The following is a 27,414-nucleotide window of genomic DNA, read 5'->3' on the forward strand; positions in this document are numbered from 1 at the left end:
TGGGAAAGGAAAAGGCAATTGAATGAAAAACTTTGGGCAAAAATCTTACATAATTCAAAGCAGAAGAACAGCTCTAGTTTTTGGAAGACCATCCATAGGCTCCAACAGCCAGATCACAACGGCATCAACTCTGAAATACCGGAATCCGACTGGGCCAACTACTTAACAACTCACTTAAACACAAGTGACCCTGCAATGAAGAAAGCCAAAGGGGTAGATTCGGAAGAGGGAGCTCTCCACCAAATGGACAAAACTGTCACACTCATCAAAAAAGCAAACCGGGCGCTCAACAAGAAAAAATCGGGCACCACGCTCCAACAGAGGACGAAGCCGGTCCAACGATAGCTGAGCCTAGAATAATTGAGAATGAACTATCAGCTCAGGAAACAGCAGATATTATTCTTAAACAAATCTCCAAGGGAAAACTTGAGGGGGCTCCAGTACCAAATGGGATCCCTCCGATATTATATAAACAGGATCCAGCTTTTTGGAGCATTACCTTGACTCCAGTATTCAACGAAGTAAGGGAAAAAGGGAGAATACCAACATCTTGGAGTGGCTCGATAATAAGCCCAATATTTAAAAAAGGCGCTAGGATCGATCCAAACAGCTACCGTCTGATTGCCCTGATAGACATAGAGGCAAAGTACTACACAGGCCTCATCCTGAAGGATCTAATAACATGGGCTACAAAAAAGAACATCATTCCAGCTACACAGACTGGCTTCCGGAGGGGCGAGGGTACCCTAACTAACATCATGGCATTAACCCTATTGTTCGACGCAGTAAAAACTGCAAAAAGCTCCCTGTACGTGTGCTTCATTGATTACAGCGCCGCATTCGACCATGTAGACCGGCACAAACTATGGCGGAAGCTGAGCTCATGGGGAATCCCTGGTCCCCTACTACAGCAGCTGGTAATGCTGCACACCGACCCTTGGGTACAAATAAAACTGGGATCTGGCACACACCTATCAAGAAAAATAAAAACAAGCAAAGGACTAAAACAGGGCTGCGTCCTAGCCCCAACCTTGTTCAATCTATTCCTCGTGGATCCTCCCGAAGAGCTAAAGACAGTAACATCACACGCACCTCGGTTAGGAAATATTACGCTCTCAAATCTGCTTTATGCAGACGATTTGGTTGTCATTAGCCGGTCTCCTATCAGGCTTCAAAACCTTCTGGACAGAACTAACGCATTTTCGAAAGCAAATTCTCTAACAATTAATCTGAACAAAACCAAAGTCATGCCAATGAACCATAACAAAAAATGGAAACCCGCATGGTTCCTGGACAATCAAAGATTAGAACTGGTGACCTCATATAAATACCTAGGAGTCATAATAGATGGTAAAGGCTCCTTCAAGCAACAACTAGAGGCCATTCGCCGGAAGGGTATGACTTTCCAAATATCAACAAGGCCCCTGCAGAAAGCTCTCCCTGACAGGACATTGGCCCCTCTCTTACAGGTAATAAAAGCTCGCCTGCAGCCCATGCTCTCCTACGGCAGCGAATCAATGCGAGGTAAAGATGCAAGCACTCTAGATAATACAATCAGTCGTGCATATAGGGCAATATTCCATCTTCCTAAAAACTCTTTGCCCGCACAAATTCGTCTTGAATTCGGACTGCTGAAATAATCAGTGGAGAGGAAAGGTCAATATATAAAAAGCTGGCATAAAATTAAAGAGGCCGAGGAAGGATCCTTAAACGCCAACCTATGGATTGAACTTACCGCCAAAGAAACTTCACCAGCAAGGGCCTACCTAACCAACTCACTGGAGAGCCTAGGCCATAAAACGCTCTGGGAAACAAGAATGGATTTTGGGACCTTTCAAAAAGCTGTGTCAAAAGTCATCAAATTGGTCTCCTCACTTGAGGACAGAGCCACCCTATCCAAAAGAGCCCACGGATGGGTTGTGCTCGAAGGGTACAGAACCACAAAGCCACAAGAGTATCCATCAACGGGCCTCACACAAAAAACAAAAAATAAGTTCCTAAACATGCGCTTAGGCAACATACCTATAGCACGTCATCTGGTACCTTGGAAAAGGCCTAATCCATGAAACGCATGGCGCCTTTGCCAATCTGCGAAGGAGGACCTTATACACATCATTTGTATCTGAGAAGCTCTCGTGGACACAAGGCGTTCCATGCTTCGGTCCATTTGGAACCAGAGGGGCGTAAAAACCTGCAGGCAGGCAGTGATGCTCTGTTTTAACCCTAAAGAGACCCAGTTAAACTGTAGAACAGTCAAATTCTTTGACATAGTGGCCAAAAAACTAAATGAAACAACACTTGGGTGGAATAACCCAATCGCAACAGGAGAATAGCGGACTCCACTAATGGCCTTAAAAAATCATAAGGCCACATCTACCAAAGCCACGGCAATCACAATAAAAGAAGAATTCACTCATAAGACCAAATGAAAATCATATCAAGAGAATAGCGACTTCTCCAACGGCATTACAAATCATAAGAACTACAAGTATTAAGGTCACGGCCAACAGGAAAAAGACTTACTAATTTACTACAGACTCTTAGTGATTTTATTAATGTGCAATACTTTTTTTAAAAGTTTTTTTTAAGCAGTCAATGACTTTTTATCTATTGCTTAATATTGTGAGTTTTTATTAACTGTGCAATAAAATAAATTCGAAATTCTACCTTATACTTACAATGCACCCTGCCCTTGGGCCTACTATTGGGGTGACTGATATGAAGAAAAGGAAAGGTTTAGGAACTGGCAAGTGGGTGCACTTGCCCAGTCAGCATGACAGTTCCAGACTGCATGCAGGCTCTGCAATGGCAGACCTTAGACACACTTTACAAGGCTGTTTCTGTGGGTGCCACAACCAGTGCTGCAAGACTATAAGCAGCATTTGGATTTACACGCCCTGGGCACACTCAGTGCACTAGACTAGGGTCTGACAAGTAAACCAAATAGCCAAACATGGAACCACTGATTAATACATCCATTTACAATAGGGAGCACTTGCACTGTGGCAGTGGATAGCAGTGGCACAGAGCCCAAAGCATCTAACACCAGCAAAAATACATGAGACAACAGCAAAAAAGGAACGGAGACCCACGCCAATGGTGCCAGGTCTAACACCTGCATTGTCTGTCTTCTGTTTCTGCCATAGGCCTGCAAGCTTGTGTGGCCTAGTCTGCCAACAGGCCTTTCATCCAATTGGCTCAGCGGTAGCCACAGGTGCATTAAACATTTATATTTGTGTGTTCTGTTGCATTTTAAACATCAGTTAGGGCATGGATAGCATTGGATTGAGGTTCAAAATGCGTTTTTTGGGGGGTATTTCTGTTTTTGGGTGTCTGTTAAAGAAATGCCTTTGTTGTGTGTGTGTGGTGTGTGGAGTGTTGGTGTGTACCTTGCAGACCTTGTTTTGCCCTGTGGATTTTCGTTTTTGCATTTTATTGCATTTAAAAGGCAAAGCAGTGTGGTTTAGCATGCATCCTTTGCCCGGCTATTAAAGGCCTTTTGTCAGTACATTGTTTCCCAGGCCTCCCACATGTTGTTTGTGATTTGTGAGTGTCCATGTGGCTGGTGGCCATTTCTGGTGGGAGTTATTAGTGTGCTGCTTTTGCCATATTGGCCTGCATGGTTTTCCTTTGTGGCATTGGCTTCTTGTTGAGGGCCTGGCCATACAGCTGGCTGCCATTTTGAAGCCAGGCAGTGTGCTTTTTGCAATAGGTCTGCATTGTCAATCTTCTGTTTCTTGTTGTTGTGTGTGGGCCTTGCCATGTGGCTGCTTTTGCTATAGGCCTGCAAGCTTGTGTGGCCTAATTTGCCAACAGGCCTTTCATCCAATTGGCTCAGCGGTAGCCACAGGTGCATTAAACATTTATATTTGTGTGTTCTGTTGCATTTTAAACATCAGTTAGGGCATGGATAGCATTGGATTGAGGTTCAAAATGCGTTTTTTGGGGGGTATTTCTGTTTTTGGGTGTCTGTTAAAGAAATGCCTTTGTTGTGTGTGTGTGGTGTGTGGAGTGTTGGTGTGTACCTTGCAGACCTTGTTTTGCCCTGTGGATGTTTGTTTTTGTATTTTGTATTTTATTGCATTAAAAAGGCAAAGCAGTGTGGTTTAGCATGCATCCTTTGCCCGGCTATTAAAGGCCTTTTGTCAGTACATTGTTTGCCTAGCTATTATAGGCCTTTGGTCAGTACATTGTTTCCCAGGCCTCCTACTTGTGATTTGTGAGTGTCCATGTTACTGGTGGCCATTTCTGGTGGGAGTTATTAGCGTGCTGCTTTTGCCACATAGGCCTGCATGGTATTCCTTTGTGGCCTAGGCTTCTTTTTGTGGGCCTGACCATGAGGCTGGCGGACATTTTGAAGACAGGCAGTGTGCTTTTTGCAATAGGCCTGCATTGTCTGTCTTCGGTTTCTTCTAGTTGCGTGTGGGCCTGAACATGTGGCTGGTGGCCATTTTGAAGCCTAGCAGTGTGCTTTTGCCATAGGCCTGCAAGCTTGTGTGGCCTAGTCTGCCAACAGGCCTTTCATCCAGTAGGCTTAGATGTAGCCACAGTTGCAATAAACAAGTGTTTCTGTGTGTTTTGTTGCATTTTAAACATTGTTTGGGGCATGGTTGGCATTGGATTGAGTTGCAAAATGTGTATTTTGGGGGGTATTTCTGGTTTTTGGGTGTGTGTTAAAGAAATGCCTTTTTTTGTGTGTGTGTTGGTGTGTACCTTGCAGACATTGTTTTGCCCTGCGGATTTTCGTTTTTGCATTTTATTGCATTTAAAAGGCATAGCAGTGTGGTTTAGCATGCACCCTTTGCCTGGCTATTATAAGCCTTTTGTCAGTACTTTGTTTCCCAGGCCTCCTGCTTGTTGCTTGTGCTTTGTAATAGTCCTGGTGGCCATTTCTGGTGGGAGTTATTAGTGCTGCTTTTGCCATATAGGCCTGCATGGTAGTCCTCTTGGCTTACTGCTTTCATCCATCCCCTTTGCCAGCAGCAGCTCCCTGAATGATGCGATGATCAAATAATTTAATTCCAAACAGGGTCCACTGCCATTAAATTTGTAATTTGGCTATTGTTCTTATTCTTTCCTATCTTTCCTGAGAGCGTAGTGTGTACACAGTAGTATACCATAGCTCTTGTTGACAAAGTTTCACAAATGGCTTGACTATATCTTTTATTTTTTTGTTTGTACTAGTTAAAATTGAACCACAACAACAAATGCAACATTTCACTGAAGTTCTTCTCCTGGCTTCTTTGCTTTGAGGTGCACAAAAAGACAGATGAGGAGGTATCATCATCACCAGTTGTACTGCTAGACAGAAGTCCTGCTGGGCACTAAATCACGTCCACGTGTGACCACAGACATCTTTGCAACTTGTGCATCTGTGTCCTGCCTGACATCTGAAGAAGATGGCCCCAAAGAAAGGTATCAGGTCGTCCAGTAGCAAGAAAGTTGCCGGCGAGAAGAAGAAGGAACGGAAAAAGGAAGTGGCACTTACCACAGCTGGTGTGCCGGCGAATGTGTTTTTTGGGACCCAAAAAATTACGCCTGCAGCAGCGATGTCTGAGGGCCAAGCTGGAAGCAGCACCTCTGCACCAGCGGGCCAACCCCACCAACCTAGGCCCAAGCCCATGTCTGTCGCAGAGGTAGCCAGTCTACTAACGAGCAGCGATGTTGAAATGTCATTATCGCAAAGTAGTACACAATCAACGCAGTGGGAAACTCAGCAGATAAGTGTGCAGCAGCAAGTACAGCCGCAAGAACAGCAGCAGCCGCAAGAACAGTAGCAGCCGCAAGAACAGCAACAGCCACAACAACAGCCCACAATAGTAGTTGTTCCTCCTGAAGTAGGGGCATTTCAGGAAATCGAGCTTCCTGCAGACAAAGTGGAGCATGACACTGTTTCAGAAGATCCATTGTCTTCCAAGCCCCCAGCAAGGAAAAGGAGGGTTAGTCCATCATCTTCTTCAAGCCCCGCTTCAGATGATCGAGATGCCACTTGGAAGCCACCAGCTCAGTCTGAGAGTGATGCACGCCACAAGACAAGGCTAGTGAAAAGGAAGGTTCCAGAAAGCCTTAGAGTTATGGAGGTAGATATACTATAGGGGGATGATGATGATGAGCCAGTCATCACGAACATCACTCCTGGACCAAAGGAGATGGAGACCAACATCATTACCCTATCCAAAATGGCTGCGAGGGATGTAGCACGGATAGCACCAACACAGTTAACACCACCTCGACCTCCAGCTTCCATATTTGCATTTGCAAAGGCCAGGGAGGGACCTACATCCAGCTCAACCACCACCTCAGTAGGTAGTGGTAGAAGTCACAGTGTAGCTGCACAGTCACATTCCAAGCATACCCTCCAGTTCATCTGATATTGAAAGTGGCAAATCCAAAAGCACCAGAAAGTTCTCCTTCCCAGTTTGGTACTTCTTTTCGGTTAGCAATAAGGAGGAGAACATTGCCATATGCTCAATTTGTCGACATGCTGTTAGGCGGGGTAACCTTGGTACAAACCATGGTACCGGAGGCCAAACAAGTAATCTCAGAATACACCACACTATCGTGTGGGAGGCTCACCTACTACACTTAGAACAAAGTAAAACTCAACCCGTTGTTAGTAATGAAGAATCAGGGGATGATATTATCGCGGTTGAAGCTGAACAAGAGGGAGACATTTTTAGCCCTGTCCCCAGCAGTGTAGTGGTACCACCCACATCCTCAGCAACATCTCAGTGGCATCGCAGTCAGAGCCATACCCGGAGTCAGCCTTAAGATTGGTTTTGTTTCCACAGATAGTGGCAGTAATGTACTGAAGGCCATGGCGCTTGGTTCCTATTTCAAGGTCCCGGGTTTGGCGCACTACATTAGCATTATAGTTCAAGACTTTCTGAAAAAAGAAGCCATAGTCAGCCACTTACTGACCACCTGCCAAAGAATATACACTAATTTCAGCCATTCTTTGAAAACTCGGAAGCAGCTGAGGATCATTCCACGTGACTATAGAATGCCAGTCAAAGCACTCATCCAGGAGGTGGCAACACGTTGGAACTCCACTTATTACTTGCTTGACCATCTGTTTGAGCAGTACAGGCCAATCAATGAATATGTCATGCGAAGAGAGGATGCTACTGTGAAAGGCATGACCCTTAAGATGGACCAATGGTGCGTAGTTAAATGCCTGACTGAGATGCTTCTTTCTTTCGAGGTCTTCACATGTGAAGTCAGCAATAAGGACTGTACTATGGGCCAAGCTATCCCATTGTTGCAAATGCTAGAGCAACAGCTGAAGGAGGTGTCTAAAGTGTACAAAGGTGTAGAGGGAAAAAAAGAAGCATATGAGTTGGTGGAGAGCTTAGCCCGTCGCTTAGCTGACAATACAAGAGTGCAAAATAAGATTTTGTCACAAGCACATTAGATTTGTGCCACAATTATAAATCCACGGTCAAAATTGGCACAGAAATGTAAGACAATAATTCCTTTTTCAGAAATAGATGTTGCCTGGTACAAAACTTGGATAGCTGAGTCAGCCAGTAAGTTGGAAAATGAACGGCTGCTAATTAAAAGCCTGCTAGATAAACCCACAAGTACTGCAGCAGGGCATCCGGCGTCAAATTCAACTTCGTAGCCTGAGGGCAGTGCGTTTGGCTCAGAACACTTACCAACACTATCGACAACAGCAAGAACTGGATGATTAGGCCCAGTAAAATCGTTAAACAATTGGTATTTACAACAAGGAATTGGTAGGTCTAGTCCTGATGCAAAGACAAAACAGCTCGAAAAAAAATGTAGCACCCCTGAACAATGAGCGGATGGTTCAGGCCTATCTGGACGACCCAACAGAGGTGTACATTGATCACAACCGATTGCGGTATTGGTATGGGAAAAGGGGCCAATGGCCACTGTTCAGCAGGCTGGCGATATACTATCTGGATTGCCCTGTTGCAAGTGTCTCATCTGAATGTGTTTTCAGTGCTGCTGGCTCCATTGTAACAGTGAGAAGGACCAGTCTCTCACCCAAAAACGTGGAGAGGTTAACCATGACCAAAATGAATCAGCACTTTATACCACCGAATTACACAATACATGAATCAAGGGAGGAAGATGAGGACTGCAGCTCAGGTGACGGAAGTAGTGTGTTAGATCATGATTACCTACTTCTGGTAGAACCCCCAGAGTTTGAGGATGAGCTATACTTCCCTTACAATTAGGTTTACACTACTTACTGTCTTCCTCCCTTATTTTCTTTTATTTGTGCATCTGTCTTTCTGGTTAGAAACTTTGAATCACAACAAATCCATCACCACCGTCTTCTAGGGCCATATGTATCAAGATACCAATTAGCGATTTTGTAATGGCGATTTTTAAGAAATCGCTATTTCAGAATCGCTAATTGGTATGTATCAAGAAAATTGCAATTTTTTAGCGATTTCTTGATATTCCTTAATTGTGAATTTGCAAATTGCGAATTCGCAATTAAGGAATACTTTCCAATTAATTGCTATGGGCCTCCTGGCCCATAGGAAGGAATGGGAATTTATTCTCAATTTGCGATTCGCAATTTGCTAATCGCAAATTGAGAATAATTTCAAGGGTGCAGGGGTTGCCCTGCTGAAATAAGTATGGGTGCACATGTGGTGCACATACATGCCCTGAGGGCATGTATGTGAAGCACATTGCACTTTGAAAAATGCTGAAATGTGCATTTTTCACGGAAATCGCAACTTAGAAGTTGGTGGTAATTTGCGATTCCTTAAGGGCATTTTGGATTTTTTTTGCTTAATACATTGCATTTAAGGAGTTGAACAACACCATCATGATGATGACCACAGTGACATAGTATCTTCGCTGTCACTCAGTAGGATCGGAGATGGTTGATGGAATTGGTAAGGGCGTTTCTCGAGTGGCATAAAAGGTAAACAATTCAACAACAACCATATCAGACCTAAATGTCTGTGTAGCGGTAGAGTCGAGTGTAGTGTGGCATGACTGCAGTGCATTGATTTAGTCACTTAAATTATAAAATGCTATGTTGCTGGATATGTGCTTTGTCCAACTCTTTAAAGAAATTACGTAAATGGAGGATGTGCAAAGGGTGCCGTAACCTTGGGCCTGCTCTGCCCTGTTGTTATTGTAGGTTAATGCTGGAAACAGACTAGAGTATACATGGTGCATCCATGCTGCCTCTGAAAGTGTTCTTGTTGCACTACACCATAACTTGTGCATTTTTTTTGATTTGGTTTCTCAATATACCTTTTGTTTTTCCATCTACAATTACAGGTCAGGCCTTACCATGTGCTATTCTTGGGAAAACAATGCACACTTACCTTACCAATTAATCTACATCTGCCAGGCAGGCAGTGGCATCACCCAAGATTGATGGACAGAGCAGGACCATTTTCATCATCATTCCATCATCTTTTAAATAATTTGATTAATTTTTTGTCTTCAATCATTACTATAGTGAGTTATTATCATTATGTTTGCTCTCTGTTTATAATTCATCCATACAGATATTTTTAAATTTTCTTTGCTATCTTTAAAAGTAAGCTAGGTACAACAGAACACAAACTGTATGTAATCCAGGTCTCCTCATCTTCATCATGCATGCATGTCCTTTTTCTCCCTTAAAAGATTGACATGGTAGTCTACAAAGATTGTGTTTTGTTGTTTGTCCATGCGTGCTGTTTTTCTTTGTCTAACCTTTCCCCAAACCCCCCTTCACAACCATTCAACAAACCCTAACCCTCTTGCCCCGGGCTGCATGATTTATTGAGGTGTGACTAAATTAAATGTACACCAATAATTTATTACACGCTTGCTGAGGCGGATGTGGCAAAATCAACAGTAATTCAATTTCAAGGCAGGGCGAGAATCTTTTTCTGGTTGCCCACCCATGAACAGTATATTTGTGAGGTAATTGTTTTACCAAAGGAACCCAATACATCAGAATTATTTGCTGGCATTGATTGGATTTGTTGTCATCCTCCTACACAGCACTAACGGTTACACTTGTGTCCAGTGTACTGTAGGTCTAGTCGAGTGACTCAACACAACTAGAGTTTGTAATTCTATGTTCTAGGCTATCCCCACCACCATTATGTTTTGTTGTATTTTTGCATATTATTGTTTGGCAGTAAGTTCTATACTGCACTTCATTCTATTATTCCTCTAACAGTCTCTCTCAGGTGATTGACTGTCTCATTTTATTTTTTTGCAAATGCTACTGCCAGTGTCTACTACTACTACTACCACCACAACCATGGCATGTTAGGAAAGAAAACCATCATCACCATGCAGCCACCGCTGTGCCTAAGTCAGAGTCAGAGTCAGAGTCAAATACACTTTATTCGATTATTTTAAAATCATAAAAGTATGCTGTACATCCACTTTCGATCATACCAAACACAGGTTATTAGAAACAAATTTTAAAAATTATTAAAAACAGAGATTCTATATATATACATGATCAGGATAACTATACAATCAGTCAGACACAGAATACATAGCAAAATGTGCAAATCGTACAAAGTTAGTAAATTAAAATTTACTATATTCTATTTACCAACTTATTTCAACCAGGGAAAAATGTGCAAACCTTGCAAAGTTCATATACAAGTATTTACTGAGTTACAGATGTTACAGAACTATTAGCCTAAAATTATTTAGGTCAATCATCTAATCCCATGATGTAGAGCCAAAAGTGGCCGAAGTCTATTTTGCCTAGATCGAATTGACATTGTCAGGAAGTTTGCAACCCCAAACATTACTAGCGGTGATTACATAAGCTGTAGGAACAATAAAGCCGGTTTAACCTGCAAAAACTCTTGATCTTTCAATATTGGCTTGATAAACTTATCCCTACCACTCTTATAGAAGGGGCAAAAAAACACAAAGTGCAATAAGTCCTGGTCAGACAAGTCATCACATTTGCAGGGAGCATTCTCGTGGGGCTTACACCACTTTTCATATTCTCCCAGCAGAAGGTGGGCTTGGTTGAAGCGAAATTTTGTAAGGAGCCACCGATGTCAAATATGGTTGTATAGATAACGATCTAATCATCATGTAGTGAGACCTTACAGTTGGCTTCGTTATTTCACAGGCCTCTCTTTCCGCTTCCTTTTTCTTATCAAAATGGGTCTTAACCGATCTAATGTCCTCTCTTATCAAAGTCTCAGGTTTTGTATATAGATCAGGGCGGCCCAGATATCCTGCTGTTGTTTTAATATGTGTTAGCCACCCGATCTCAGCCACATTGTCCCGCACCATACAATCCCTGATGATCTTATGATTTAAAGTTAAATCTGGATTGAGCCATGTTCTAATCCATGACAGAAGCGGGGCCAAGGACAGCGTGTCTTCAATATACCCCAATCCCAATTCCATATGGACTGCAAAAGCTGGAGTAGATTGGGGGAGGCCCATAAGAGATCGCAAGAATATGTTCTCTTCTCGTTGTATAGGGCCCAAGTTTTTAAAACCCCATATCGAGGCCCCAGACCTGGCAATCGCTAGGGTTTTGACTCTATAGATGGACAATATAGCCTCGGCTGGTTTGCCACCCAGTCGTTTTGCGAAACCCAGGATAGCGGCTGCTGATCTCTTTACTGCCACAGCTTTGGTCGAAATTTATGGTGCCCACGTCCCTTTCTCATCAAACACTACTCCTAGATAGGTCAAAGTTTTGACTTTAGAAAGCACTGAGCCATTACAGGAGAGGGTTTTAATACAGTTCTTGCGTTTACCCACTGCCATTACACCCAGCTGATCCTCTCCCTGATCAACGACCCCGCCGCCGCCAGAGCCAACCTGCACGAAGGGATGAAAGAGGTAGCCGAGTGGATGACGACGAGCCGCCTGAAACTGAACTCAGACAAGACGGAGGTCCTCATCCTGGGCTCCTCGCCCTCTGCCTGGGACGACTCCTGGTGGCCCCCCGCCCTGGGCACCGCACCCAAACCGACGAACCACGCACGCAACCTGGGCTTCATCCTGGACTCCTCCCTCTCCATGACCAGGCAAATCAACGCCGTCTCCTCGTCGTGCTTCAACATCCTGCGCATGCTACGGAAGATCTTCTGGTGGATCCCCACGGAGACCAGGAAGACCGTCACCCAGGCCCTCGTCACCAGCCGACTGGACTACGGCAACACCCTCTACGCTGGAACCACCGCCAAGCTCCAGAAGAGACTCCAGCGGATCCAGAACGCCTCAGCCAGACTCATCCTCGACATCCCACGGAACAGCCACATCTCCGGACACCTGAGAGACCTGCACTGGCTCCCCGTCAACAAAAGAATCACCTTCCGGCTCCTCACCCACGCACACAAAGCCCTTCACGATCAAGGCCCGAGTTACCTCAACAACCGAATCAACTTCTACGCTCCCAAACGCCACCTCCGATCTGCCAGCCACGCCCTCGCCGCCGTCCCACGCATCCGTAGAGCCACAACAGGAGGAAGGTCCTTCTCCTACCTGGCCGCCAAGACCTGGAACTCCCTCCAGGCTGACCTGCGCCTGACCCAAGACCACCTCTCCTTCAGAAAGAAGCTCAAGACCTGGCTGTTCGAGCAGTAACGGCACCCCCCCCCCAAGCGCCTTGAGACCCTACGGGTAGGTAGCGCGCTCTATAAATGTCTTTGATTGATTGATTGATTGATACATGTGATTTCTCTATATTTACTAATAGATCCAGGTATTGCATAAAAAACCCAAAGGCATTAAGTAGATGTTGTAAGCCATTTGGGGTTCTCGACAATAATACCGTATCATCGGCATATAATAGAACCGGCATCAAGGAGCCACCCATGCGCGGTACATCAGTAGATGCCGCTTCCAAGGATTTTCCTAATGAGTTAATGTATAGGGAAAAAAGCATGGGGGCCAAAATGCACCCTTGGCGCACCCCCCTTCCGGACTTAAAAAAAGCGGTGCAGTTTCCCTCTTGAGACATGCGAATAGTCGCCCTCAGGTCACTATGGAGTTGCGCCAGAAAGTTCACAAGTGCTCGGTCCAGGCCCTTTTCCAGGAGTATTGTCCACAGCTTTGACCTATTGACAAGGTCAAAAGCTGTGGACAAGTCAATGAATGCCAAGTACATCATCCCCTTTGATGCTACAGTGTATTTGCTCAGTGTAAGATGTAAATTTAGGCATTGATCCTCTGTACCTCTCCCAGATCTGAAGCCGTACTGAGCCTCACACAAAATATCTTTATTAGTGGCCCAGGCTGAGATTCTTTCTAGGATAACCTTACCTAGGATTTTAAAAGAAGAATCTAACAAAGATATGGGCCTATAGCATCTTGGGTCCCCCCTTTGACCCTTCTTAAATATGGGGATTATAATGGACTGTGACCAGGATGTTGGGGCTCTAGCCTTATCTATTAAAAGGAACAAGGGTCCTAAGGAGTTGCAATATAGCGGAAGATAGCAATATAGACCACAATCAGTACTATATTTTTTCTCCAAACCCAGCCGGGCGAGGAGTATTTTATTTTCAAGAGTAACAAGAGGATTAATTGACCTGGAGGGGGTCAAATATGAACATTAAGATAGGGTACAATCCTGTACCTATCCCAAGAAAGTAGAAAAACCATAGAATAAAGAAGGGGTAAGTGGAAAGAAAAGGTTTTAGAGGCAAGTAGAAATTTCTTTGGAGCCAGAGAGTGGCTTGCGATTTAAATAAACAATTCCGCAAATCACACCCAACAGTGTAAACAATTGAATATGTACAATGAGTTACATGTCACACTGTTTTTAAAGCGTCAACGTTTCGATCCCTAAAGCTCCTAATGAAACGGGATCATCATCAGGACTGTTTTAGATCACTGCCTGTTTACAATGCGAACGCCTGTGAAAGTGAAAAAAGAGGGAAAAATGGAGAAACAACATAAGGCATCCGCCTGAAATCATAAAGTTTAAAAACATTCAGCAAGGTCCATGTATAAATTACAGGCCACTCGTAGCTGCATCTCATAGTGAATTATCTGAGATAACGGTGAGTTGTGCTGTCATATAGTGCTTTTTTATACATCAGTGCATTTGGCACAGTGAAAGAATGGCGCGGTGACTTGGTGATAAGGTGGTCATTCATTTCTTAGTTTTGTTCTGTAGTGCTAAATAGGGTGGGTGGTGACATCTCAGGTTCGAGGTAAGCAAGGGATTAACTTGGGGTGCTTGTGATGGTGGTGAGCCCGTGAATTTCTGGTTATTATCGTCTAATTGTGATCCTGGAAACCAGGCAGGGTTTGGGAGGATTGCAGTTTAATCGGGTGAAGTGAGGTGGTGGTGAACGTGGGTGAGGGAAGCACTGACCTACCAAGTCCTTAAGAGGCTTGGTTTGGCGTGGGACTGTCTACGGGCAGTCGCCGGGCCGTTAATTGCTGGAGCCAGGAATAATTACCTTCACGGGTCCTAGATCAGGGTCGTGATGGCATGATTGTTCCTTGTTGGGGAGAAGGTGTTTAGTCCATTTCTCTTTCCGGCTCTGGGAGCGGGGTGCTGTATGATAAGAGATTGATTTTACCATTAGCAATGGGCACTTCACGGTCTGGGTTTGGCGTGACTGGCAGGTGAGGATTGAAGCTTACCTTGCTTCAATTGGAAGCAGCGGCGGGTGGGAGACAGGAACGCGAGGGTTTTCTCCCTTTTTGGTTTAGTGGAGTCGGTTGGCTCCTTTGATTTGGTCCGCAGGCTCGATGCTAAATGATGAAAATGACATTTAGAACGGTCTTCCATTGTAGGAGTGAAAGAGTCCGGGCGGGTTTGGAACCAAGCTTACCTGACTTCTCAATGGAAGCGGCGGTGGGAGGGAGGAAGAAACACAATGGTCTTCTCCCTCTTCGGTGGCAGCGCAAATCCGCTGTGCAAGTGTGCCTCATTGGTTGGTCATTTAAGGCCGGAAAGTTGCCGAAATTAAGGAAGGACTAGGCACAGCTTCCTGGTGTTTGGCGGCCATGATGGAGTGGTGGAATTGGCTTGGCGGGTGTGCAACTGGGTTGTGTTGCAGTGGCCATGGTAGGGTGGGCGACAATATTTCGGTCAGTGGTTAACAAGGGTGCTGTGGTGGCTTATAGTGCAGTTATGTGCTCATAACCGTAAGGAGTGAGGGCCTTTAGTGCTCCACATTCATACACATTGGATTTTAAAGCAATTTAAAACATGATAGTAGTAAAATTTCAATTATTCAGTTCTTTGACAGTTTCTGTTTTCTTCATATTTCAAAGCTATTTCTGGTTTCAGAGAAATGTGACCAAGTTTTATGGTACTGAAATTGAGTCACATCTACAAAGCATTACTGCTGGCTGTGCATCACTGGGCATTTAGATTAGCGATGTCCAATCCTCTGTCCGGTTCAGTCCATTTCGAATAGAGTCCAGCAGTATTATGCACTTCAACTCTTCTTTGTTAAGGAGACTGGACATGCTACCCCCTCTCTGGGGAAGTTTCAATGCCTTTAGAACAGTCCATCGAATGTCGTCCTCATCATAATTTGCCTCCAGGAAGTGTTCAACCAGTGGAGCATTTGGCGTCCGACACCTGATGCGGCTCCTATGTTGGCAAACACGGGTCTTGATTTTTTGTGAGGTTTGGCCAACATAATTTTTGGTGCACGGACATTGGATGAGATAAATTACGTTGCTTGTGTTGCAGTTTGTGAGAGTGTTACATTTAAAGGTGACATTGTTGAACACAAACGTTTTGCCTTCAATTGTTAAATTACAGACTGTGCATCCACCACATTTGACATGTCCGACTATGGGGGACAGACCCCATGCTGTCTCAAGAGTAGAAGAGTGGATAGGACTGGGAAGCGCTGCGCGAACCAGATGGTCCGTTAGATTCTTGCTTTTTTTGAATGCAAAGAGGGGGCGCTCGATTTCTAGAATACCTGCATTAATCACTGGCCAATGTTTTAGGATAATTTTTCTCAGATTGTTGGAGATGGGAGAGAAAGTTGTGACACATGCTATTCTGTCCATGTTTTTCTTTGGGTTTGGAACAAGGAGCGTCTCACGTGGGCGGTACCAGGCCCTTTCAAGGGCGTTTTTTACAATTTTCTTCGGGTACCCCCTGTCTTTAAGTTTGTTGGCCAGGATAGTGCTTTCTCTAAAGTAATCCTCCCTATGGGAACAGTTTCGCCTGATTCGTAGGAATTGGGAAAAAGGTAAAGAGTCCCTCAATGCCCTGGGGTGATTACTGGAGTACACTAGCAAAGTGTTTCTCTCTGTGGGTTTTCTGAATAGCCTTGTAAGCAATTCGCCTTCCTGATGAAAAATTGTCAAATCCAAGAAATTTATGGAGTTTTTGTCAGATGTTGAGGTGAATTGGAGTCCCAAACAGTTGTTATTCATCCAGTGTAAAAAGTGGCGCAGCACATTGGTGTCTAGTCTCCATATCATGAAGATGTCATCAATGTATCTGCGCCACATGATGACACCGGAGAAGAAGGGATTAGAGGGTAGCAGAATTACCTGCCTTTCTATTTCATCCATGAACAATATGGCCAGTTTGGGGGCAAAAATCGCTCCCATGGAGGTCCCCTTAATTTGCTGATAGAAGAGGCCTTGCAACGTGAAGAAATTCCTGGTCAGGCAGAGTTTCAGTAATTTGCAAATAAAGGATGTTGGGATAGCATGTGGAAGTGGGCGACTATCTAGAGTCCTCTGTATAACAAGCAAACCCGCTGTTTGCGGAATATTTGTATACAGAGACTCCACGTCCATGGTGCATAGGGTATCGGTTAGGGGATTGAAGGGATGGTGCTCGATCAGGTTGATCATGGACATGGAGTCACGTACATAGCAGGCTGTTGGAGGGACAAATTCTTTTATAAAGAAATCAACAAAAGATCCTAAGGGTTCCAGTATTGAGCCGCATGCCAATACAATTGGGCGGCCTGGAGGGGTGCTTAGATTCTTGTGAATCTTTGGTAAAGTATATATTACCGGGGTTCTTGGACTTTTCACATTAAGATAGTTAAATTCTTTTTTAGTCAAGAAACCTTCTGATACTGCCTCTGTTGTTATCTTGCGTATCAGTTCCTGAAGAACCTTGGTCGGGTTAGATGCGAGCCTAAGGTAGCAGTCTGTATTGTCTAGCTGTCTTTGGATTTCAGATGTATAAGATTCAAGCTCCTGTATGACAATTCCACCCCCTTTGTCTGCACTTTTAATCACGATTGAGTCATTGGTTTTCAGGGAACAGATGGCCTGATTTTCTTTAAGTGTGATGTTATATGGTATAAACCTTTTTTGTTGTTTCATGCTCGTGAGGTCTTTAAGCACCAGTTTCTCGAATGTGATTACTTCTGGTGGTATTAGACTTGCAGATGGTAAAAAGGTTGAAGGAGGGCGAAAGGGAGTCTGTGCATTTATTTCTGGCGATGGGTGGATTTGGAAAAATGCCTTCAAACGAACACGCCTGAAGAACCTTAGGAGTTCGGTGTGTAACTCCATGAAGTTAGGTGCCACAGTAGGAACAAAGGTGAGGCCTTTTTTAAGGAGGGAGAGTTCATCTTGGGCCAGCAAGTGAGTGGTAAGATTGAAGATGGTAATGGTGTCAGTTACGGAGGGAGTCTGTGTTACCATTGGTAATAGTTGTTCCTGGTCCTCCGTTCCCCTGGGGGGTTGACCCATCTCTGAGCTTTCTTGACGCGCCCTCGTTGTGGCGGTTCTTGCTGGCCTCTCGGTAAAAAAGTGTTTGAATTCTGATGTGCTCCACCCCGTCTTGATGTACTGGACCCTTCGCCGGCGTCCGAGTTATCAGACGAATCGGCAGAGGTATCGGAGAAACCCACCAGATTCTGTCTCCTGTTATATCTACCCCAAGGTCTATTTTGTTGGGGATTGGTGTATGACTTAGTCGTATAAAAATCCTTTTGTAAGTAAGGATAAGTTGTTTCAATGTTATAGGACTTTATATCCTTTTTGACTTTATTTGATTTTTTATTTTGCTCAATTCTGTAGAACTCTGCAACAGTCTTATCTACCTGTTCTATGAGTTTTTTGCTTTCAGCAGTCGTATCAGAATCCTCAATCTGTTTTAGAATTTCGGCATTTTCTACCTCTAATGATTTCAATGTTTCAGACGCTGTGTCAATGCCTAGTGCCAACCAATGGCGGGAACAAGTGGTCCCTATGTAACTGAACCCTGATATGTATTTTGGGTTATCCGTGAAGATACCCGGTATATTCCGAACTTGGAGGCCCAGGGGAATAACCTCAGCTTTAAGGTAATCAGTTAACATTAATACCATTAACTGTAAACAAACTTGCTTCTTCCTCAATTTTTCTAGTTGTTCCGGTATTGAGGTATTGACCTGGTTGGAGATGTCTGCATTGTCTGAAAGCAGTGAGGGTCCTGAACATAAGTGTTTAAGATAATCGTCAGTGTACAATGGAGCTTCGAACCGCCACAATGAGGGCGCGTCAAGAAAGCTCAGAGATGGGTCAACCCCCCAGGGGAACGGAGGACCAGGAATAACTATTACCAATGGTAACACAGACTCCCTCCGTAACTGACACCATTCCCATCTTCAATCTTACCACTCACTTGCTGGCCCAAGATGAACTCTCCCTCCTTAAAAAAGGCCTCACCTTTGTTCCTACTGTGGCACCTAACTTCATGGAGTTACACACCGAACTCCTAAGGTTCTTCAGGCGTGTTCGTTTGAAGGCATTTTTCCAAATCCACCCATCGCCAGAAATAAATGCACAGACTCCCTTTCGCCCTCCTTCAACCTTTTTACCATCTGCAAGTCTAATACCACCAGAAGTAATCACATTCGAGAAACTGGTGCTTAAAGACCTCACGAGCATGAAACAACAAAAAAGGTTTATACCATATAACATCACACTTAAAGAAAAACAGGCCATCTGTTCCCTGAAAACCAATGACTCAATCGTGATTAAAAGTGCAGACAAAAGGGGTGGAATTGTCATACAGGAGCTTGAATCTTATACATCTGAAATCCAAAGACAGCTAGACAATACAGACCACTACCTTAGGCTCGCATCTAACCCGACCAAGGTTCTTCAGGAACTGATTCGCAAGAGGCAGTATCAGAAGGTTTCTTGACTAAAAAAGAATTTAACTATCTTAATGTGAAAAGTCCAAGAACCCCGGTAATATATACTTTACCAAAGATTCACAAGAATCTAAGCACCCCTCCAGGCCGCCCAATTGTATCGGCATGCGGCTCAATACAGGAACCCTTAGGGGCTTTTGTTGATTTCTTTATAAAAGAATTTGTCCCTCCAACAGCCTGCTATGTACGTGACTCCATGTCCATGATCAACCTGATCGAGCACCATCCCTTCAATCCCCTAACCGATACTGTATGCACCATGGACATGGAGTCTCTGTATACAAATATTCCGCAAACAGCGGCTTTGCTTGTTATACAGAGGACTCTAGATAGTCGCCCACGTCCACATGCTATCCCAACATCCTTTATTTGCAAATTACTGGAACTCTGCCTGACCAGGAATTTCTTCACGTTTCAAGGCCTCTTCTATCAGCAAATTAAGGGGACCTCCATGGGAGCGAATTTTGCCCCCAACCTGGCCATATTGTTCATGGATGAAATAGAAAGGCAGGTAATTCTGCTACCCTCTAATCCCTTCTTCTCCGGTGTCATCATGTGGCACAGATACATTGATGACATCTTCATGATATGGAGACTAGACACCAATGTGCTGCGCCACTTTTTACACTGGATGAATAACAACTGTTTGGGACTCCAATTCACCTCAACATCTGACAAAAACTCCATAAATTTCTTGGATTTGACAATTTTTCATCAGGAAGGCGAATTGCTTACAAGGCTATTCAGAAAACCCACCGAAAGAAACACTTTGCTAGAGTACTCCAGTAATCACCCCAGGGCATTGAGGGACTCTACCTTTTTCCCAATTCCTATTAATCAGGCGAAACTGTTCCCATAGGGAGGATTACTTTAGAGAAAGCACTATCCTGGCCAACAAACTTAAAGACAGGGGGTACCCGAAGAAAATTGTAAAAAACACCCTTAAAAGGGCCTGGTACCGCCCACGTGAGACGCTCCTTGTTCCAAACCCAAAGAAAAACATGGACAGAATAGCGTGTGTCACAACTTTCTCTCCCATCTCCAACAATCTGAGAAAAATGATCCTAAAACATTGGCCAGTGATTAATGCAGGTATTCTAGAAATCGAGCGCCCCCTCTTTGCATTAAAAAAAAGCAAGAATCTAAAGGACCATCTGGTTCACGCAGCGTTTCCCAGTCCTATCCACTCTTCTACTCTTGAGACAGCATGGGGTCTGTCCCCCATAGTCGGACATGTCAAATGTGGTGGATGCACAGTCTGTAATTTAACAATTGAAGGCAAAACGTTTGTGTTCAACAATGTCACCTTTAAATGTAACACTCTCACAAGCTGCAACACAAGCAACGTAATTTATCTCATCCAATGTCCGTGCAACAAAAATTATGTTGGCCAAACCTCACAAAAAATCAAGACCCGTGTTTGCCAACATAGGAGCCGCATCAGGTGTCGGACGCCAAATGCCCCACTGGTTGAACACTTCCTGGATGCAAATCATGATGAGGACGACATTCGATGGACTGTTCTAAAGGCATTGAAACTTCCCCAGAGAGGGGGTAGCATGTCCAGTCTCCTTAACAAAGAAGAGTTGAAGTGCATAATACTGCTGGACTCTTTTCGAAATGGACTGAACCGGACAGAGGATTGGACATCGCTAATCTAAATGCCCAGTGATGCACAGCTAGCAGTAATGCTTTGTAGATGTGACTCAATTTCAGTACCATAAAACTTGGTCACATTTCTCTGAAACCAGAAATAGCTTTGAAATATGAAGAAAACAGAAACTGTCAAAGACCTGAATAAATCAAATTTTACTACTATCATGTTTTAAATTGCTTTAAAATCCAATGTGTATGAATGTGGAGCATTAAAGGCCCTCACTCCTTACGGTTATGAGCACATAACTGCACTATAAGCCACCACAGCACACTTGTTAACCACTGACCGAAATATCGTCGCCCACCCTACCATGGCCACTGCAACACAACCCAGTTGCACACCCGCCAAGCCAATTCCACCACTCCATCATGGCCGCCAAACACCAGGAAGCTGTGCCTAGTCCTTCCTTAATTTCGGCACCTTTCCGGCCTTAAATGACCAACCAATGAGGCACACTTGCACAGCGGATTTGCGCTGCCACCGAAGAGGGAGAAGACCATCGTGTTTCTTCCTCCCACCCACCGCCGCTTCCATTGAGAAGTCAGGTAAGCTTGGTTCCAAACCCGCCCGGACTCTTTCACTCCTACTATGGAAGGGCCGTTCTAAATGTCATTTTCATCATTTAGCATCGAGCCTGCGGACCAAATCAAAGGAGACAACCGACTCCACTAAACCAAAAAGGGAGAAAACCCTCGCGTTCCTGTCTCCCACCCGCCGCTGCTTCCAATTGAAGCAAGGTAAGCTTCAATCCTCACCTGCCAGTCACGCCAAACCCAGACCGTGAAGTGCCCATTGCTAATGGTAAAATCAATCTCTGACCATACAGCACCCCGCTCCCAGAGCCGGAAAGAGAAATGGACTAAACACCTTCTCCCCAACAAGGAACAATCATGCCATCACGACCCTGATCTAGGACCCGTGAAGGTAATTATTCCTGGCTCCAGCAATTAACGGCCCGGCGACTGCCCGTAGACAGTCCCACGCCAAACCAAGCCTCTTAAGGACTTGGTAGGTCAGTGCTTCCCTCACCGACGTTCACCACCACCTCACTTCACCCGATTAAACTGCAATCCTCCCAAACCCTGCCTGGTTTCCAGGATCACAATTAGACGATAATAACCAGAAATTCACGGGCTCACCACCATCACAAGCACCCCAAGTTAATCCCTTGCTTACCTTGAACCTGAGATGTCACCACCAACCCTATTTAGCACTATAGAACAAAACTAAGAAATGAATGACCACCTTATCACCAAGTCACCGCGCCGTTCTTTCACTGTGCCAAATGCACTGATGTATAAAAAAGCACGATATGACAGCACGACTCACCGTTATCTCAGATAATTCACTATGAGATGCAGCTACGAGTGGCCTGTAATTTATACATGGACCCTGCTGAATGTTTTTAAACTTTATGATTTCAGGCGGATGCCTTATGTTGTTTCTCCATTTTTCCCTCTTTTTTCACTTTCACAGGCGTTCGTATTGTAAACATTCAGTGATCTAAAACAGTCCTGATGATGATCCCGTTTCATTAGGAGCTTTAGGGATCAAAACGTTGACGCTTTAAAAACAGTGTGACATGTAACTCATTGTACATATTCAATTGTTTACACTGTTGGGTGTGATTTGCGGAATTGTTTATTTAAATCGCAAGCCACTCTCTGGCTCCAAAGAAATTTCTACTTGCCTGTAAAACCTTTTCTTTCCACTTACCCATTCTTTATTCTATAGTTTTTCTACTTTCTTGGGATAGGTACAGGATTGTACCCTATCTTAATGTTCATATTTGACCCCCTCCAGGTCAATTAATCCTCTTGTTACTCTTGAAAATAAAATACTCCTCGCCCGGCTGGGTTTGGAGACAAAATATAGTACTGATTGTGGTCTATATTGCTATCTTCCGCTATATTGCAACTCCTTAGGACCCTTGTTCCTTTTAATAAGTAAACGACCCATGGTCCGAAGGCCCCTTTCGGGTTTCCTTGTTTCCAAAAATGACTAGTCTTATCTATGGCAACTACATTAAAGACATTAGTGAGGACCACTGACCACATGCCTGGATTTGCTTTAAACATGTCGGCCGGTACGCCATCTGGACCTGGTGCCTTCTGGCCCGCCGTGTCCTCAATTGCCTTCTGGACCTCCTTTATGAAAAATCTAGGAAAAATCTCCTGCGTCTCAATCAGAGTTGGATCTAGGGTGCCTTGCTTGAGATTACTACCATAAATTTTTTGAAAATGGTCCAGCCAGTCCTGCTCAGGGATATTTACCTCTAGTGGCGCATTTCTTTCCCATTAAATAAGGGGGTATTAACAATAGTCCAGAATTTTGCGCTATCCCTTAAAGTAGCCTTCTCATATAAGTCATCCCATGCTTTTCTTTTTATTTCATTTTTTCGCCTTAGAGTGGTCAGGTTGTACCTTTGCCTAAGCCTGGCCACCTCCTGTCTATCTCGGGGTATCTTTTTCAGTGCTTTATATAGTTCTCTATGGGATTTGGAGCATTCATTATCAAACCACCCCTTTGCTTTTTTTTCTTGGTTTTCACTTTACATTTTAAATCATCTGCTACTTGATGGCAGATAGTTTCGAATGACAGATATATATTCCCCTCAAATTTAAGTTGTTCCCTACAGATGTTAATTTCTTTATCCACCTTTAGGTTCAGGGAAAAAAAACTCCTCTGGGATGACTTTGCTCCATTTAACCCGTCTCCCCTGGTCCTTAGCAGTTAAGTCTGTAAATATTTCTGGATTTTTACCTTTATTAAATAAGAACAAGTTATTGTTTACTAATTCTAAAACAACAGGATTATGATCGCTGAATCTGGTAAGTATAGCATTATAAAAAATTACATTTTGTAACATGCCCGGAGAGATAAATATGTAATCAATAATAGTATTGCTGTCCCTAGCACTGTAAGTTGGCACCCTCTCGTTAGTGTTGAAGAACTCTGGTTCAGATAAATCATTCTCTGAGAGAAGTTCTTCTAGGGCAGACCCCTTTACAGAGTGTTCAAAATGTGAGAATGGCAGCGTATCTATGTTAGTAGTATCTCTCAACTGGCAATTCTGTTGACATAAGTGTATATTAAAATCTCACATCAGGGTGAAGTATACAAACGTGGTTTGACCCTCCTTATATTTACATAAAAACTCTGTCAAGGATTTAATATTGTCATTTTGGGTTGTACTTTGTATGGCATTATAAAAGTTTATATAAACACATTTATAATTATTAGGCATAGTAACTTCCAAGACTAGATAGTTTTGGGACGGAGTGTTTAATACCTTTACAGTGCCACTTACATTAACAGATATTAAGAACAACAACCCCCCTTTATTTTGACCTGAACTCGATGTCTGGGCAACTAAAAAATAAGATGTGTATCCATCTAACCAGAAATCACAATCCCTATCCCACGTCTCCTGTAGGGCCACCACATCATATTTTTTTAGCAAGTCCAGCCATCTTGTATCGCCCCTCTTTGAGCGTAAGCCTGCAATATTCCAGCTCATCATTTTCACTGTATTACCCTTTTCGTCTATAATAGGCAAAATAGGTTGTGACAGGTTTAGGGTACTGCCAGGGGAAGTCAGCCAATCGTTTTCTTCTAAATTTGATAGGGCAGAAAACCTGTTTGTTAACATCAAACCAGTCCTTATTTCACTTCTATGGTTATCAGAGGATTTTGGTAACATGCCTGTTATTTGCGTGGCCCAAGAACTAGGGCAGGGAGTATGACTAGGGGTAACATGATGAGTAACCCTACCCGGTTGCAACTTGTGTAGTACGGCCGTGGGTAAAAGAAACCTAAGGGTACCGCTCTGATCCTGTCTTCCTTTACCTCTGTGGCATCCCAGAATAATCGTGAAGCCTCATAGGGTCTATTAAAATGAACAATCAGGCAATCACCAGCAAGTTTCTTGTCTGTAAATCCCACCCAGTCAACCCGTCTGCCTGTCTGAATATACTCTGAAATGTTATTTGGCTCTGTTCAATTTGCATCGCACCACGTCTTAATATTATCTAACTGTGCACCATTTGACTCAAATTCACCCGGTTTCAATACTGGTACATTCACCAAAACGGCAACAAAAGGTGTAGCTTCAGGAGGAAGGTGAACTGGTGGCCTTGGACGATGTCTCCTAAGTCCTGATGAGTTAGGCTCATCTAATAATGGTGTCATAGGCTTAGTCTGGGGAAGGCAAGATTTACTAATTAAACGCGCCATAGTTGTTGTGCTATTGTCCTTTTGCTTATTTACACAAGCTTTAGAGACTTGTAACGGTGCAGTTGATGTCAAAAGACTTTGCGATACGGCATTCCCCAACTCCATCGGGGATTGGGGTTGCCTGTTTAGATTGGTAGGAGGCTGTGGTTTTACATTTTCTGCAGATACAAGGGGTTCATTCAGGTTTGATGTTAAAAAAGCATTAATTCTTTCACATTTCCCCAATATTTCAGTTACGCATTCCTTTAGTGTATCAATTATGTCAGTAGACATCTGTATGAGTACCACTTCAAGCTTATCCACTAGCACTTTCTCCACCATATCCTTAATTGAAGATTCCAAATCACTCAATGAATTACGGGTTTTTTTACGAAAATGAAATCCTTGTGGTTTCGGTCTTTGAATTAACCGTTTGATACGCCTAGTAGCATGGGGAACAGTCTCCTGAGTGCAATTATGTATAAATTGTTGGCTGTCTTGATTACTGTTCTCTTGACCCTCCTGTCCTGAGGTATTGGCTATGTCTTTAGGCCCAGTATCAGTTACGTTATCAATGGGTATTGCAGGCTCCAGAGAGATAGGAAGTCTATTTGCTAAAGGGGATAGTTGACTATCCAGAATTATCGGGTCCAAGCCCAGTTCACGTTCTGTATCTGCGATTTCCTGATTCAGTTTGCCCACAGCAGTTGTAAGGTATGACATGATGCTGGCCGATGCAGTAGCTTTACGCGCAACTTTGGCTTTAACTGTGCCCCAATTTATAGATGTTTGCAGTTTGCGCTTACCCATTATGTAGTGCTGCTCGAAGGGGGGGGCCCATCCCGTCCCTCGTCGTCCCCGGACGGCCACAGATGGCCCGCCCTCTGCCCGGGCTCGGCCAGCGGGCGTCCCGCGCCGCGGGAGGTGCTGCTGGTGTTTATGCACCTCCGACCGGAAGCTGCAGGTGTCAGGAGGCGGCGTCCCGGTCCCGGTCTTACAGGGATGCTGGGAGGTGTAGTTTGGCGAGGCAAGGCAAAGCTCCTCCCCACTCGGCCGCTGGTAGCACTCGGCGGCGGGGGAGAGCAGTGAAGTTCTGTGGCCCCAAGAAACTGCAGGTATGCTGTGAATAATGCCCCCAAACAGCAGCAATGACCCCCGCTCCACCGGAGGTGCTGCTGGTGTTTATGCACCTCCAGCCGGAAGCTGCAGGTGTCAGGAGGCGGCGTCCCGGTCCCGGTCTTACAGGGATGCTGTGAGGTGTAGTTTGGCGAGGCAAGGCAAAGCTCCTCCCCACTCGGCGGCCGGTAGCACTCGGCGGCGGGGGAGAGCGGTGAAGTTCTGTGGCCCCAAGAAACTGCAGGTACGCTGCGAATAATGCCCCCAAACAGCAGCAATGACCCCCCTGTGCCTAAGTAAAACATCAAGCAAAGGTAAGAGAAGTTGGGGGGAGGCATAATTAATGATAGACATGTTTTCATTAATTTAATTTCACACACCCCTTCGAGTCCAGTTGCAGAATGCATTGACAAGGCGGAGAGACTGACAGTACTAGTAGGAAAAGTCACTCAGTGAGGCGTGCCGCATCTATCTGTTTGTCTTACAAAGTCAGCCAATTATTTCAATCAAACACTGGCTGTGGCCCTGCACCAGCAAGAATACAGTGTGACGTAAAACAGTAACTCCCCACCAAACATTAAAAACATCGTATGTAAAGTATAAATATATAATTTAATCCCCTAACAAAAATTAACTATGTAAAAAAATCCCACAACAACACCTGGCCCACCCCTCTCCCTAACCCCAACCAATGTCCATAACGAAAAAGTTCAATCTAAATAAAAACGCAATTTTCCAAAGAAAGTTAACCCCAACGGCCAAATTCCACTCACAAAAAAAAGAAATAAAAAAGGGGCAATTAACTGGGTCTTATGTTCGGCAGGCTCGACTCTCCTAGAGGACCCGTACTTGCTCCTCTAGCTCTGCAATTGCATCCACGGGGGGCTGAAGTGATGTGAAAAGAGGGGTGGCGTTAGGCGGCTGCCAAACGGTGGTGCCGTAACACTGGAGGGGGTGGCTGGGGCCCGGGGCATTGGAGGAGGCTGCAGCTGCTGCCGCCTCCTACTCCTCCTCTGCCAGAACCACCAGCTGATGGTATTCCGGTTATCTGGCCTCCAGCTTCCGGCGCTGGGCCTTGGCTGTCAACTCCTTCCTGTCCGGTTTCCCTTTGGACGGAGTAGCTATATCAAGAAGAAAAAACAAGACTATTCTAAAATATACCCATAGAAAAGCAGTAAGAAAAATTAATTCTACACATAGTGGCACAGTAGCACTAGCAGGCACACTACATAAGATTTGTGGTATGTATCTATCCTCCCACTTCCTTGGCCTTTAACATTTGTGGGAGTTTCAGAGATTCAACCACCCATGCATCTGATTCCTATCAGCCACCTATGCATG

At 44.4% G+C, this 27,414-nt stretch overlaps 1 protein-coding gene across 1 annotated transcript in view; it reads right to left on the minus strand.

Moving 5' to 3' along the window:
* Positions 1-27,414, minus strand: part of LOC147734747 (aldo-keto reductase family 1 member C15-like) — a 364,446-nt gene that overhangs the window by 14,928 nt on the left and 322,104 nt on the right. The gene's annotated exons all lie outside the window — the stretch shown is intronic.

This window comes from Lissotriton vulgaris, chromosome 1_2 (genome assembly GCF_964263255.1).
Source record: "Lissotriton vulgaris chromosome 1_2, aLisVul1.2, whole genome shotgun sequence".
Classification (NCBI taxonomy): Eukaryota; Metazoa; Chordata; class Amphibia; order Caudata; family Salamandridae; genus Lissotriton; species Lissotriton vulgaris.